Below are 15,299 nucleotides of genomic sequence, written 5' to 3'. Positions count from 1 at the left end.
AAATATAGTTTTGAAGTTTGGATATATATATATATATATATTTGTTTTTCACCTCAGTTATAATAGTGTACAAAAAGCTGTAGTAAATATGCACCTTTTACCCAGAACCTTGTTTCTCTTTATAGGCTTATGACTGTGCAAACAATAATAGGATGATGATGCTAAATATCACAGCAGAAAACCACAGCACACGAACACAGAATTTTATAGAGGTTCGACAAAAACTTTGTCCACGTCCTCTGTGTGATCTCTCTTGAGAATCACTAGCACTATGGAGAATAACAACTTGATTACAAGTACTTATTGAAATCCCTATGCTAATCCCCAACCTCTTTGCTAGATCTCTCTATCACCCTTGGCTCTCCCTGCCCCTGTGTTTGTATGTTAACTGAGAACTCTATGAGATCTCTCTTTGATCTCTTCTCTGATCTGATCTGAGGACACATTATATGAGCTCCCTGCAGCCCTATTTATAGATTATAGGTGCTGGTTACAAACATATCACATTAGGATTCCTAAAACTATTAGAACAAGGAAAGAGAGCTAGCTTTCCTATTCCTAACTAGAATAGAACTTATTTTCCAGGTCTAAATCAATAGGAATAACTTTTCCTATTCCAAAACCCATTAGGATACTAGAAGAATTCCTGTGCGCACTAATCTTCACTTACCCATCTGGTTTTGCCTTGAATCCTAATCAATTTAGGCATATCAACGAGCCAAATTCACAACAATCTCCACCTTGGTGAGTTGATACCAAACTGATTGCTGCAACCTCCAGGATATCTTGTACTTCTTGAAGTAATCCTGAAACCTTCAAGAACCTTCACCTTGGCAAGACTCTTCTTGCCTCAATGCACCTCAAGTGAGGAGGTGCTCCACCTCAATCTCAACATGCTGTAAGAATGAGCAAGTTGAAGTAACACTTGAACTCCTCCATGGCAATGGTCCTGGTCAAACAATCTGAGACATTCTCCCTTGAATGAACTTTCTCAGTTGTTATCTTCCTTGAGATGACCCAATCTTTGTTGCGATGATCATGAACATCAACATGTTTCGTCTCTGCTTGAAACACTTGATTCCTTGTCAAATTGATGACCCCATTCTTCATCACAGCTTCTTGTTGAATTCCAAACTCACTTATTAATCCATTAAGCCATAATGCTTCTGCGGAAGCTTCTGTTAGTACCATGCAATCTACTTCAGTGGTAGACAACGTCGTAGCTGATTCTTTGGTTGCTCTACAACTCACTAAACCTTCACCACAAGTAAAAACATAACTTGTTGCAGGTCTTGTCTTGTCTATGTCTCCTGCCAAATCTGAACCCTTAGGACCAGCAATGCATGCTTGTTCTTGTTGTCTTTCAAACACAGATTCATGCTCCTTTGTGTCTCTCAAGTAATACAAAATCCACTTCACTGCTTGCCAGTGACGTCTACCCGGATTCGCCATATACTTTGACACAGTGCTCAATGCTTGGGCTAAACCTGGTCTTGTGCAGATTCTAACATTGATAAGACATCCCACTACTCTTGCATAAGACACATTCATCATCTCATCTAACTCCTTCGTAGATGATCTTTGCACACTTAATTGGAAGTGTGCTACTGGTGGAGTAGACACGGGTTCAAATAATAGCCCTATTTTTCCCGCTTCTCTGTCCCTCCTTATCTTCACTCCTAGGATCTGTTGTGCAGCTTCTAGATCCTTTATGTCAAATTCCTTCCCTAGTTGTGTCTTTAACTTTGAAATTCTAGACATATCCTGACATGTAGTCAACACGTCACCTAAATAAAGTAGCAATAGTAAAACCATACTATCCTTGAACACATGATGATAAACGCAGCTATCCACTGGTGAGATTTGGTCATAATCGACCTTTACTTTCTGCGAATACTCCTTGGCCAATACCTGAGCTTTGAATCTCATGGCTTCCTCATCATGCATTCCTTCCTTTTTCCTATAAACCCACTTACAGTCAACCTGATTTCTTTCTTTGGGCTTAGGAACTGACTCCTGAACCAAGTCCTTATGTATGGACTTCTTCATCTGTTTTAACATAGCTCCCATCCAACTTTCCCGTACATCATTTGCTATAGCTTCCTGATACGTGGTTGGATCTTCTGGACTGAAACTTAGAGCATACTTGTCCAATGCTATGCTTCTCTGGAACTCATGCCCAAGTGACTGACGAACCGAGTCGTAGGTTCGCAGTGCTAATTGCTCCACCTGAGCTTGTATTAATGACTGTTGTTGTTGCTCTAAGACTTCTTCCTCGATAACCCTTTTATCATGCTCCACCTGCTCAATTTGCTCCACCTGAGCTGGAGTTTCTTCCATGATCCCTTTGGTTAGAGGAGCTTCGGTTGCTTTCTCTACAACATCAGTCTTCTTCTTCACCTCACTTGTCTTGACTTCATTGAACGGCAGTGTCTCCTCATCAAAAATGACGTGTCTACTTAGAACCCTCTTCTTGCTGACAATATCCCATAACTTGCAGCCCTCTACTCCTTTCTCAATACCGAGAAATATGCACTTGCGTGACTTTGGCCTGAGTTTGGTTTGCTCATTGTTGGAAATATGAGCATATGCGCTGCAACCAAACACCCTTAAGTTAGAATAGTCAACTGGTTCTCCAGACCATACCTCCTCTGCACACTTGAAGTCCAAGACTTCTGATGGTGACCGATTAACCAAGTAACACGCATGGTTAACTGCATCTGTCCAAAACGTGTCCGGTAATCCTGCATGCAACCGCATGCTTCTTTCTCTCTCCAAGAGAGTTTTATTCATCCTTCTAGCAGCTCCGTTTTGTTGGAGATTCTCTTTCACCGTGAAGTGTCTCGTGATTCCTTCATCCTTACAAAATTGTAAGAACCTTTTCATTCTATATTCACTGCCACCGTTACTTCTCAAATACTTGATTTTTCTGCTTGTTAGATTTTCTACTTCTATTTTCCACTCCTCAAACTTGGTGAAAACCTCGGATTTCTCTCTCATAAGGTAGACCCAAATCTTCCTCGAAAAATCATCTAGAAAAGTAACAAAGTACTTGAAGCCTCCCATAGATCTTACTGGTGCTGGGCCCCATACATCTGAGTGAATATAATCCAGCAATCCTTTGCTTTTGTTCTCACAATTTGCTAACTTGAATGCCACCTTCTGCTTCCCAAGAGTACAATCCTTGCAGAAGTTCAGTTTGCAAACACTGACACCTTCTAGCTTACCTTTCTTGTGGAGTTCCTGCATTTCTCTTTGACTCATGTGCCCAAGGCGATGATGCCATAGCTCAGTCTTGTCTTTTACCTCAGTAGACATTGCAACTCCACCTATTATTGTAGTCCCTTGAAGCTTGTATAAGTTGTTAGGTTGAATGTCGCCCTTCATCACAACAAGTGATCCCTTGAGAACTTTGAGTCTTCCCTCTTCAGAGCGATACCTATATCCGGCCTTGTCCAAAGTACCCAAAGATATCAAGTTCTTCCTTAACTTAGGAATATATCTAACATTCTCCAGCGTTCTAACAACTCCATCATGCATTCTGATTTTCACTTATCCAATACCTAGGATCCTACACGATGAGTCATCTCCCCTAAAAACGTGTCCACTGCTACTGTCCTCAAATGTGTCAAACCATTCTCGGATTGCACACATGTGGAATGTACAACCGGTATCCAAAATCCAATTTCTGAAAGCATTGGAGCTGGCTGCTACCACAAGGAGTTCACCATCATCTTTATCTTGTTTGATGACTACATTGGCTGTGTTTGAACTCCCTGCCATCGCCGCTGCTTTCATCTTCCCTTCTCTGCAGTTTCTTTTCAAGTGGTCGGTAGCACCACATTTGAAGCAAACTTTCTTGTATTTTTCCTTGGATTTTGATGTACCCTTGTTACCAGATTTATCCTTCTTACTCGTCAACTGACCTGTCTCATTGCCTTTGACATGAAGGCCTCCTTGAGAGCTTTTGGTCTCCCTACTCATCTTAAAATAAGATTGAATAGCTTCGGTAATCTCATCATACTTGAGAGAATCCTTACCGGAAACGAGTCTGGTGATGAAGTGCTCGAATGAAGGTGGTAAAGATCTTAGCAGCATAAGTGCTTTCTCCTTATCTTTATGCCTCACATCCACCTTTGATAAATTGGCAACACAAATCTGAAATTTATTTAGATGATCCTGCAGATCCCCGCCTTCTTCCATCCGAAGACTATAGAGTTCGTCTTTCAAGAAGAGTTTATCTGCATCAACCTCTTTGACATTGTCCAATGTCTTACTGCTGTCCATATTCTCACCAATATAAACCTTACCCGCGTAAACCTTCTTGAGATAATCCCAGGTCTCCTTGCTGTTCATATTCCCACCGGCACTAGCCAATACATGAACCAATACATGATCAGCAAGATGTAGCTCTATAAAGCTCCTTGCCTTCTTGTCCATCTTCTGCCAAACCTTGTCTGCCATATCAGCTGCCTTATTCTCTATCCCGAGAATAGCCTCATACAAACCTTGTAGAATCAGGACACTTCTCATCTTCCTCTGCCATAATGTGAAGTTATCCTTCCCATTCAATATAATGGGCATCACATTGCTGCCTGCATCTGCCTTGTCATCTGCCATTTCAGAAACACCTTGAGCCTAAGCTCTGATACCACTTTGTAGTAAATATGCACCTTTTACCCAGAACCTTGTTTCTCTTTATAGGCTTATGACTGTGCAAACAATAATAGGATGATGATGCTAAATATCACAGCAGAAAACCACAGCACACGAACACAGAATTTTATAGAGGTTCGACAAAAACTTTGTCTACGTCCTCTGTGTGATCTCTCTTGAGAATCACTAGCACTATGGAGAATAACAACTTGATTACAAGTACTTATTGAAATCCCTATGCTAATCCCCAACCTCTTTGCTAGATCTCTCTATCACCCTTGGCTCTCCCTGCCCCTGTGTTTGTATGTTAACTGAGAACTCTATGAGATCTCTCTTTGATCTCTTCTCTGATCTGATCTGAGGACACATTATATGAGCTCCCTGCAGCCCTATTTATAGATTATAGGTGCTGGTTACAAACATATCACATTAGGATTCCTAAAACTATTAGAACAAGGAAAGAGAGCTAGCTTTCCTATTCCTAACTAGAATAGAACTTATTTTCCAGGTCTAAATCAATAGGAATAACTCTTCCTATTCCAAAACCCATTAGGATACTAGAAGAATTCCTGTGCGCACTAATCTTCACTTACCCATCTGGTTTTGCCTTGAATCCTAATCAATTTAGGCATATCAACGAGCCAAATTCACAACAAAAGCAAGTTGTGAATATGCACACGTTAAAAACATGTATCTATTTGGTTGGAACTGGTTTTCTGAGCTTTTCTTTTTTCGGTTTCTTCCTGTTGGGACAGGGAAGAATGAGTTTTATTGGCTTGCAATGAATTATTTCATGCTAATCTTGCTTATAGAAAGTGCTGTGATTATTGTTAACGGGAGGAAATTTAGTGATAAAAGCTTTTAGGGAAGAAGAGAGTCCTGTGAAACTGTGATATATGTGCTTTAAGACCTTTCTTCCTACAATCATATGAAAAGTCTTATCCCTCTTATGCTTAATACAGTTATGTCAGAGATACAAAAATTAGAGTTCTCTATTCTATATGGTAGCCCACCTTAGATGCAGTACTTACTATGCATGTAATATACTATACAAAAATTACAATTCTCTATTCTATGTGACCTAATTAATAGTATTAACTTTCTTTCTACAGGTTGAGGCTGAAGTGTGAAAGTTGGAGCAGTTCAAGTCAAGTAGGCTCAAATTAATAGATCATTTTGAAAAAGAAGTTGGAACTGGATGAGAAGCTGTTGGATGCTCCACTCGACACACTAGGTGCTATTGCCTTAGCACTACACTATGCAAGTATGAGAGATCTTTAGTGGCAAATATTTTCCTCTCGCGACGATTTGATTGTATTAGATTTTGCTATCTTTCATTGTAATTAGCTAGAATGCAGCAGCCATCATGCTAGCTAGAATACCTTCTTTTTTAGTTTTATGGAATGGATGGATACATGAATGCTACCTCTTTTGGTACATTAGATTGTTGAATTAGAGTATTTCAATGCCTAAATCTTATATTGTGCATTTTTTTTGTGCAAATATTTCAGGTAAAGAACCGAAAATAATCAAACAACAGTCCATTACATTACGTTGTATGAATATGCATACATCGTTAATCACACAACAAATCAATTTTAATCACACAACGGTACTTATAAAATTTTGTCGTCTCATTAATATTCACACAACAGAACAAGTGAGTAACAGTTGTCCAATGTTAAATCACATAACGGTATAGAAACAATATGTTGTATGACTTATGAAGAATTCAACATTGAGCCTCACACACACAACAGTTACTTTATGATATCTGTTGTGTGAAGGAACAACCCACAACAGTTGTCATATTTTTCTGTTGTATGATAAGTTAACCAACAATAGTATATTATTACTTCCGTTGTCTGAGTGTCATTTTTCTGTTGTGTGAGAAGTTAACCAACAACAACGTGTACTTACTTCTGTTGTCTGACCACCATCGAAACAGCGCCGCATCCGATTTCTGGCATTAGCATGCGCAGAATCGGTGCAACTGTTTTAACTGATGCGTTGTGTCTATGGAATACACACAACGGTGTTTCACCGTTGTTGGAGTGTGCTCATCACACAACATCGAGATAGATGACAGACATGATGCAAATCACACAACAGATTTCCACCGTTGTGTGATGCACTTTTTGTAGTAGTGTTCCTTAGGTCCTTTGTAAAGACGATGACCAGGAGGATACCCATACTTTTTATGGCAAGTTGCTTCAGTATGATAATCCTTGTTGCAATAAGTGCAATGCTTGATTGGGGCACGAGGACGAAAATTGCTACCTTGGGTATTACCTTGATTCCCTTGCATCTGAGTTTGTGATCTAAAGTTGCTGCGCACTGCCATCGCTGCGGTGTGAGATGGGGTGATAAGAGAGGAACCAAGTTCCCGTTGTTTTTCTTCTTGGACAAGGGAAGCATAAGCTTGTCTCACCGAAGGCAAAGGATTCATCAACAAAATCTGTCCACGAGTAGCAGCATAAGACTCATTTAAACCCATAAGAAATTGCGTCAACTTACTGCGATCATTTTGCGCTCCACAGGTGCAAGTGACAGTACTGTACGACGCAAGCTCGTCCCATAAGCCTTTCAGCTTTGTGTAGTATGCTGCAATGGATGATTGACCTTGTTCAATACGATAAATGTCTCTTTGAACCTGAAATATGTGAGGGGCGTTACCCAACGTGAATCTTTCTCGCAAGTCTTCCCAAACATCATGTGGTGTGGTGCAGCAAAGCACTGAATCGGCAAGCTCAGGTTCAAGAGAGTTGAGAATCCATGAAAGCACCATGTCATTGCACCTCTACCAAAGTGCATGTTCATCAGGTTTCCTTTCTGCAGAAGGTTCTTTGATGGTTCCGTTGATGAAGCCAGTTTTGTTCTTGGCACTCAGGGATATCCTCATAGCGCGACACCATGAGTTATAATTGTCACCTAACAATTTCTTGGAGACAAGCAGGAGACCGGGATGGTCTGAATGATGAAGAAAAAGCGGATTGGCAGTATCATCAGAGGAAGCATTGCTGGTGCCAATTCCACTATTAGGAGTCTCAGAGAAATATTCGTCACCAATTGCCATTGGAAAAAAATGTAAGGTTGCTACTTAATAGCAGAAAGGGCTGCTTGTATTTGGCAGAAAAATTGCAAAGGAGAGGCTGTTAGTGACGGCAAAGAGAAGAAGAAGAAGAGCCAGGAATTATTCCTGCTCTGATACCATGTAGAGAAAGATATCTTGGCTGAATAAATCAATTGTATTCAATCATGTAACATATATACAAAGCACCTACTGTACATCTTGTGGTTCTCCAACAAGTTAGGAGACCAGTAAGGAAAGACAACTATCACAATTACAATTGGAATCAACAAAACTGTACAGAATATCCTATCAAATCAAATCAAACTTGCATATCAAGACAATCCCAATTCAATACTGCAAGATTTACTTTCCAACAGGTCTCTTCTCTAAGGGATTTGATTATGCCACCACCTTTTCCAATTACACCACCAATTTTTTTAGAGGGGCAAAGTATACGATACACAGTATCGAGGGACTGAGAATTTCCTGAAGACTGTTCGCGGTTTGAATTATTCAATTTCCTTTCTTGTTGCCGCTCCCTTTTCTTTTAAACTGCACAGTAGGCCGATGGCTGAACATGGAATCCACAAAATATAACATATGTATGCATATGAAGTAATTTAATGTCATACGTGATAAAGTAATCTGGGGTTCACATCCAAAACCAATTGGCAATGGATGGAGTGGCCCAAACCCTTATAAACCCATAGGCAAGGTCCCATTTTTCCCATGTGGGATGTGTATATTCTCAACACGCCCCCGCACGTGTGGCGAATTTTCAAGCCATACACGTGGACAACTTTGGGTGACGTGGAGCCCGTGTGGCCATGAGACATGCACACGTGTGTAACCTGGCTCTGATACCATGATAAAGTAATCTGGGGTTCACATCCAAAACCAATTGGCAATGGATGGAGTGGCCCAAACCCTTATAAACCCATAGGCAAGGTCTCATTTTTCCCATGTGGGATGTGTATATTCTCAACAATACGCAATGGAACATGACAGGCTGAGTAAATTTCACAGCAGAACATTGAATGATGCGATTGTTGGGATAAAAATTAAAAATAGATCAAATATGATATAACTTGGACACAAACCAAACATAAAACCAAAAAAAAAAAAACACGCAGCATATATGCCATTGAAGAAAAAAATCAATTTATTAATTATAGCATGTTCAACTCAAAAATTGAAAGCCAAAATGATGTTTTTTTTTCAGTGTAAGTATACTATTACTATTTTAAGACTTTTTAGCCTGTAGCGAACACTGGAAATATGAGCTCATAAAAAATTCTCATTTAGTATTTATGTAACATCTTTAGATAATTAATAATAAATTAATAGTTTTGATTGTTTGTTAAATAAATTAGTATTTAGCAAAACACTATATCCGTCCAATTTGGTATAGCAACACCAAATCCAATCGAGATTGATGAATTAATCTAACTCAAACGGTCAAACCACCAATTGGAAAGAGAACTCGAGCTCTAGTTATAACCGTCAACTGAGATAAAAGCAAGTATTTTGTAGGAATAAATGAGGTCAAACTCAAGCTCATAGGTGTTAATCGATAAACTGTCAGCAACAATGGATCAATATTTCAATTCTGCAGGTGTTCTAGCAGAATGCATACGGAATTAATCTGACCAGGTGATGATGAGATCAAATAAATGGGGCACTTCCAGTTAAGTATATAGATACACATAAGAATATGAAGCTGGCAAATACATTGTCCCTTACATTACAAGCACTTCTTAAACAGCAGCAAAACGAAACATAATTATCTGACATTAGGAATCGACGTTGACCACCAACCTTTTTTGAGATTTTCCCTATCAAATATATCTAATCCGTAGGTAGAGACGAAGATCTCCACCAAGAAGGGAAATTGCATCCATACGAATGACGTGATTGGAACACTAGAAAGTAATATAACTGGGATAATGATCCATGACTTTCCATGAAGCAAAATGTATAGGGCAGCAGAAAAAGTAATCATCATGGTGGCGATGGAGAGAAAAAGGGTGAAAAGGCCCAATATCATTTTGGTCGGTAGAGATTTTAGGAAGTCGTCTTCTTTATAACGTGACGTGAGAATTCCCAAAAATATCATTACCGAAGTTGTAGAAGAAAATAAGGATATAGCATCTGAGATGATAAAAATCAAGAATGCCTTCGCTTTTAAGAACATGGGAGCACCTGTATCTTGATTATTTCCACCGGGAACTGTGAATGCTGCAGCAAACATCATAGTGACAACAAGAGCACCTACAACCGTACAAGAAGTTGCAGTTTCTTTCATTGACTTTTCTCCCTCGCTCCTTCATCAATTCTTTGTGGTATTTGGTAAATACCGTACGTGGCGGTGCTTGATCAGTATGATTTATTTCTTCAAGCGAGTCAGGTTCTACAGTACGAGATTCCACCTCCTACATTTCATCCCATGCATAATACAATTAGAACTTAGAGATTTAATTTTCTCTTTTTAAAACATAGACCACAGGATGGTACTCATGAGTCATCAGTGAAATATTTTGATTTCCTCTATTTTTTTATTTTTATTTTTATTTTTTATGAGCTGCTTTGTAAAAAAAAAAGGGGTAATCAAACTAATTTACAAAGAGATAAACACTTACCTTGAACCATTGTCGTTCTCTCTGCAATTGCAAAGCTGCACCTCGTATATTGTCCACTCTAGTTTGGGCAAATGACGAAAAAGTTCCTACTATATGTAGCATATTATTGTCAAACTTATCCCTCCTACGAAAAATCTCAATTCTGTCGAAGAAACCATATAAATATGCAAGGCTATATATCTTTTCTTCATGACGACAATCAGCCGCAGATTGAAACACGGTCATGTCTTGTTCATTAGTTATCTGATAGATGTTTCGATTTGCTTTACCCATATGAGCAATGAACTCAACTTTTCCTTGTTCTACTGCTCGGAAGATGGCTGATCGCAGAAGGATATCATCTTGCATTTGTGTAATATCTTTATTTTTCATCACTTTACACATGCAATGTAAAAATTCATGTATTCGGGTATGTATTAATTTCATACCATGTATGCGATTGATTCCTGTGTTGACCATGAAAACAATATAAAGTTAACAACGTATATTTAAACAAATTGATAACTAACACAATAAGTTATGGATGTGAACCAAACATACCCAAAAGTCCTCCGAATAATCGTCTGAATAAACTGGTAACTGCAATATAATTATTTAAGGAACAAAATTGTGAACATGATTAACAACAAGAAAATGTATTTATGAGCATATGTTGTTGTAGTCGTTGTGGATTAGGTAAACATACCTGAGTGAATGAGACGTTTTTGATTACATTCATTATTTTCTGGATCATGAACATTTATACTACTAATATCGGTTATTGTTGGAGTAGGTGGTATGACCATATCTGTATCAAGATATATGAGATCAAAAAATTTATGGTAAATTAGATGAGTAGAGGACAAAAGCCTAATATGAGGAGAAAAGAGGGGGGCAGAATAATTACAGTCATAAATCCATTGTTCTAAGAAGTTAAGTCCGCTTTCGCTTAAAAATAAATGTTTCCATTTCATGCTCTCAGCCAATCTATTCAAAGGATATTTTCCAGATAAGTCTTTAGTAATAGCCAAACTTGGGTAACGTTGTATTAAATCCCAAGAAATATCTGGAAAAAAAAAAGAATATAAATATTACTTGGGAAAAAATTTAAGTCAACAAATATGCACTTTTATGTGATCAGTAATATACCCAAAAAAAAATTGTTGGAGAAGCTAGAGAGATATATATATTACTATATTTGTAACTGAAAGTCTTACTTACCAAATCGTTTATTTATAAAACCTTGAGAAATAATTTGAGCTGCTTGGTGAACATTGAGGGTTTCGTGTGGAGTGACATCATACAGATACTTAGCCACGTGTCTGTGCCATTTAAATCCATGAGCCATGACAAGTGGAATCATTTTGGTGGAAGGATCAATAATGCTAAGTAATTTCTTGTTCTTTTCAACCAAGCATTTAACAATTTCCCCCGAGTATACAGGTGGAATGTCAAGAGCGTAGCAAATAGCTGTACGACCAGAAGGGTCCAATATTTCTTCCAAGTCTTCCTCTGTCATTAATTGCACCAACACTTTCACAATAACCACGTTACACTCCGAGATTGCGAAGTGAAGAGCCGGAAGGTCGGATGATGGATGTCTTAGTTCTCTTATTGGGTGTGGATTTTGTTTAAGAAACTCCAGTGCATCAGCTGTGCTTCCACGCTCCACACAATGGAAGAAATGTTGATAGGTGTTGTGATCATGATCATTGGTGGCGGAATTGGCATTGCTCAGGGGCGGCCTTGAGGTAGTGCAAGTGGTGCAGCCGCACTAGGCCTCCAATCTCGGGAGGCCTCAGATCTCAGAATATGTGTATATAACATATATAACAAAAAATGTCAAACAATTTAATGAAACGCGAAGTAGTCTAATTGGCCAAGTCACTGTCCATTTTTCACCCATAACATGTGTTCGATCTGTAGTAATCTCTCTTTTATTTTTATTTTTTTTCATTTTTTTGCTTTTCCTTTTTACATTCTCATGTCTTTTCATTTCTTTTTTGGCTAATTTTCCTATCTATTATGTTTTTCATTCTTATATATTATTTTTATTTGCCTTGTTATATTAATTTGACCAAGTTTTTACAATATATTTTTTTATGTTGGAATTGGTAAGGCCTCATTTAGATTTTTGCTCTAGGCCTCCACAACTTCAGGACCGGCCCTGACATTGCTGCTGTGTCCTGCCAAAAGTTTTTATAATTTTTTCTATTAACATATTTTTCCATATGTCATCAAGACATCAAGAAAGCATATTTCTCCATATGTACAATATTATTATATACTGCTTCTTGTTTTATTAAAAACAATTCCGTCAAATTTCTCTATTTCTTTTAGCAAGAGTAGTTAAAATTGCATCTTCAACTTAGTTAATTTTAATATTATATTATTTTTTATATGAAAATAAAAGAAACTTAGGTATACTAAAAAGCAATTTAAAAAAAAATTAGCACAAGTATTGGAAGACAGGTGGAAATTGTTTTTCTTTTTTTCTTTTAAGCTTTTAGTTTAGATGTTAAAGAAAAAAAAAATAATTCTAGACAACATTGCAACTCCTCACACCACCATCATGTTAGTGAGATTTGAATTCATGACCTCCATGGTATTAGTTAGGCTAGTTAATCAACCAGTCACGGCTCACTTACAAAAAAAGAAGTAAAAAAGTAATATAGAAATGCTGCAGCATAAACTTATTCTCAAAAAAAAAAATTAAGTAGAAGCTTGAGAAGGAAATGAAATTAAGTATACATGACAACAATGTAATTTTTTTTTTTTTTTATGAAGACAGTAGTGCAAGCGTACCTTTTTTTTTCAAATATATGAATTTGTAAAGAAATAACTAATAGCGTAAAGCATGTGAAGTAATGTTTAGGAGGGTCGATGGAGATGATACATTGATACCTTCAACTACCGGTTCATTAAGGTCTTTTAGTTGTAGCTCAACATCCATTGGGGACTCATGGTCAGATCTCACATCTAAACAATAAGCGGAAAAAGAAAAATTTCTATCAAATTTATAAATGAATCAAGAAAAATGAAAATCCGGTATCCGATAATGTACGTACGAAAAAAATTTATGTTTCTTTAATTTCTATTTTTAGATTTACGTACCTTTCCTTTTTGGTAGTCTAGCGGGCTTCAATTTGTGTTCTAAAGTATTCCACGCAGCTTTAGCTGTGTCCATGTCCCGGATAAAAGAGAAGGTATCATCTCCGCAAGAAATATGAATAGCATGCAAAGCCTCTGCATTGTTCTTACTCCATGCCTCAAATTCAGCCTTATCTTCTACTCTAGGAGGTTCCATGGCGGATCCGACGACCTTCCAAAGACCCTTAGCCAGCAGATAGGTTTTCACCCGAATACTCCAATCTTCATAGTTATTTGTGGTTAAAACTTTATGGACTATAGCACCGGGGACGGCCACCGTCGCTGCCATGCTCTCGATCTGTCAAGAAGGAATACAGATTTATGAGATGAGTGATCAATTGCAAATTGCGTTAGTTTCTTTGTTTGTACGTAGATCAGAGAAATGCAGAGACCTTTGGAAGAGGGAGAGTGAGCAAGTGGCCGGTGCTCTTCAATCTCTGACATCTTATCCTCATCAACCCACTTTTCTGAAAGTAGACAACTCAGTTTCAAAGACGTCCGGCCCACCTCGCTCCATTTTGTCTACCTGTCTGCCATGTTCAACTTTGTCTACACTCTACCGTTAACCAAGGTGTTACGACCACCCCTTCATAAAATGCCAGGTGTATCTTCCGTTAACTAAGGTTAACTTAAATTATTACCTCTTTTTTTTCCTCAGAAATCAAAAGGTAAAAATTCCCAAATTTTCATTATAGAAAGCACTAATCAACACAAAGAAATTTAAGCACAAGCAAAGTGAGTAGCTTTTCAGTGAAGACGAAGACCCACCAGCACAACCTTCTTTGTATCTCTCTCAGACTCGAGAAGGGTAACTCAGGATAGGACTCATCAACGGGCCAGGCCGGGCCGAGTCCGGCCTTACTCCATTTTTAAATAGTAGCGGGCCGGACTTATTTGTAAATTGAAGGATCCAAGCCCATCCATTTAATGTGGGCCTCGCGGGCTTTTTCGGGCCGGACGGGGCTAAGCCTTGCGGGTTTTTTCGGAGCGGGCCTTGCGGGCTTTATTTACAAATAAATCTTTAAAGATAATATTTTTTATAAACTTATATTTATATATCATACACTCTAAAGAGAAACCTCTATCAACTTAAATAAAATGGAAAAACCGACCGTTAGATGAGATTATTATAATAGTTGGATGAGTGTGGTAAAAAATTTAGCCAACTTCACCATATTTTCGAATCCGATCGAATTGGTCAACCGTCGTTACTTGTATATTTTCTTGGTTGACCGATGGCATGACGACTACGAAACGTGCTTATTTTTTCACATCATGTCTGTAAATATTCCATCGATGGATATGCGTGGACATAAGATAAAAATTTCAATTTTAATTGCAAAGATGTTGGCCTATATCAATTTGCCTCCTAAAGTTGTATGACTTGTATATTGTATTTAAATTGTTGAGGTTCATTCTAAAGCAACTATGAAGTAGAAAATGAATTTAGAGAAATCAACCGCTCGATTGAGAGATTGTAATGTTTTATGGTGATTGTAAAAAATTCAGCTAATTTGATTCTCGTTTAGAATTCGATCAATTAGGTCAAATTTAGTTACTCTTATAAACCTATATCTATCATACATACACTCCAAAGAGCAACCCCTATCAATTCAAAGAAAATGAAAAAATGGACCGTTGGATGAGATTATTACAATAAATTATAAGTGTGATAAAAAATTTAGCCAATTTCACCATATTTTCGAATCCGATCGAATTGGTCAACCGTTGTCACTTGTATGTTTTCTTGGTTGACCAATGGCATGACGACCGCGAAACGTGCTTATTTTTTCACATCACGT

General features: G+C 37.9%; 1 pseudogene; it reads right to left on the bottom strand.

Annotated features, from left to right (window-relative positions):
- Window positions 1-9,389: 9,389 nt before the first annotated feature.
- Window positions 9,390-14,036, bottom strand: LOC112185097 (annotated as a pseudogene).
- Window positions 14,037-15,299: the final 1,263 nt, after the last annotated feature.

The sequence above is a fragment of the Rosa chinensis genome, chromosome 2, assembly GCF_002994745.2.
Source record: "Rosa chinensis cultivar Old Blush chromosome 2, RchiOBHm-V2, whole genome shotgun sequence".
Taxonomy (NCBI): Eukaryota; Viridiplantae; Streptophyta; class Magnoliopsida; order Rosales; family Rosaceae; genus Rosa; species Rosa chinensis.
Note: the sequence above shows the minus strand (reverse complement) of the source record. Positions and strands in the feature narration are given on the sequence as shown.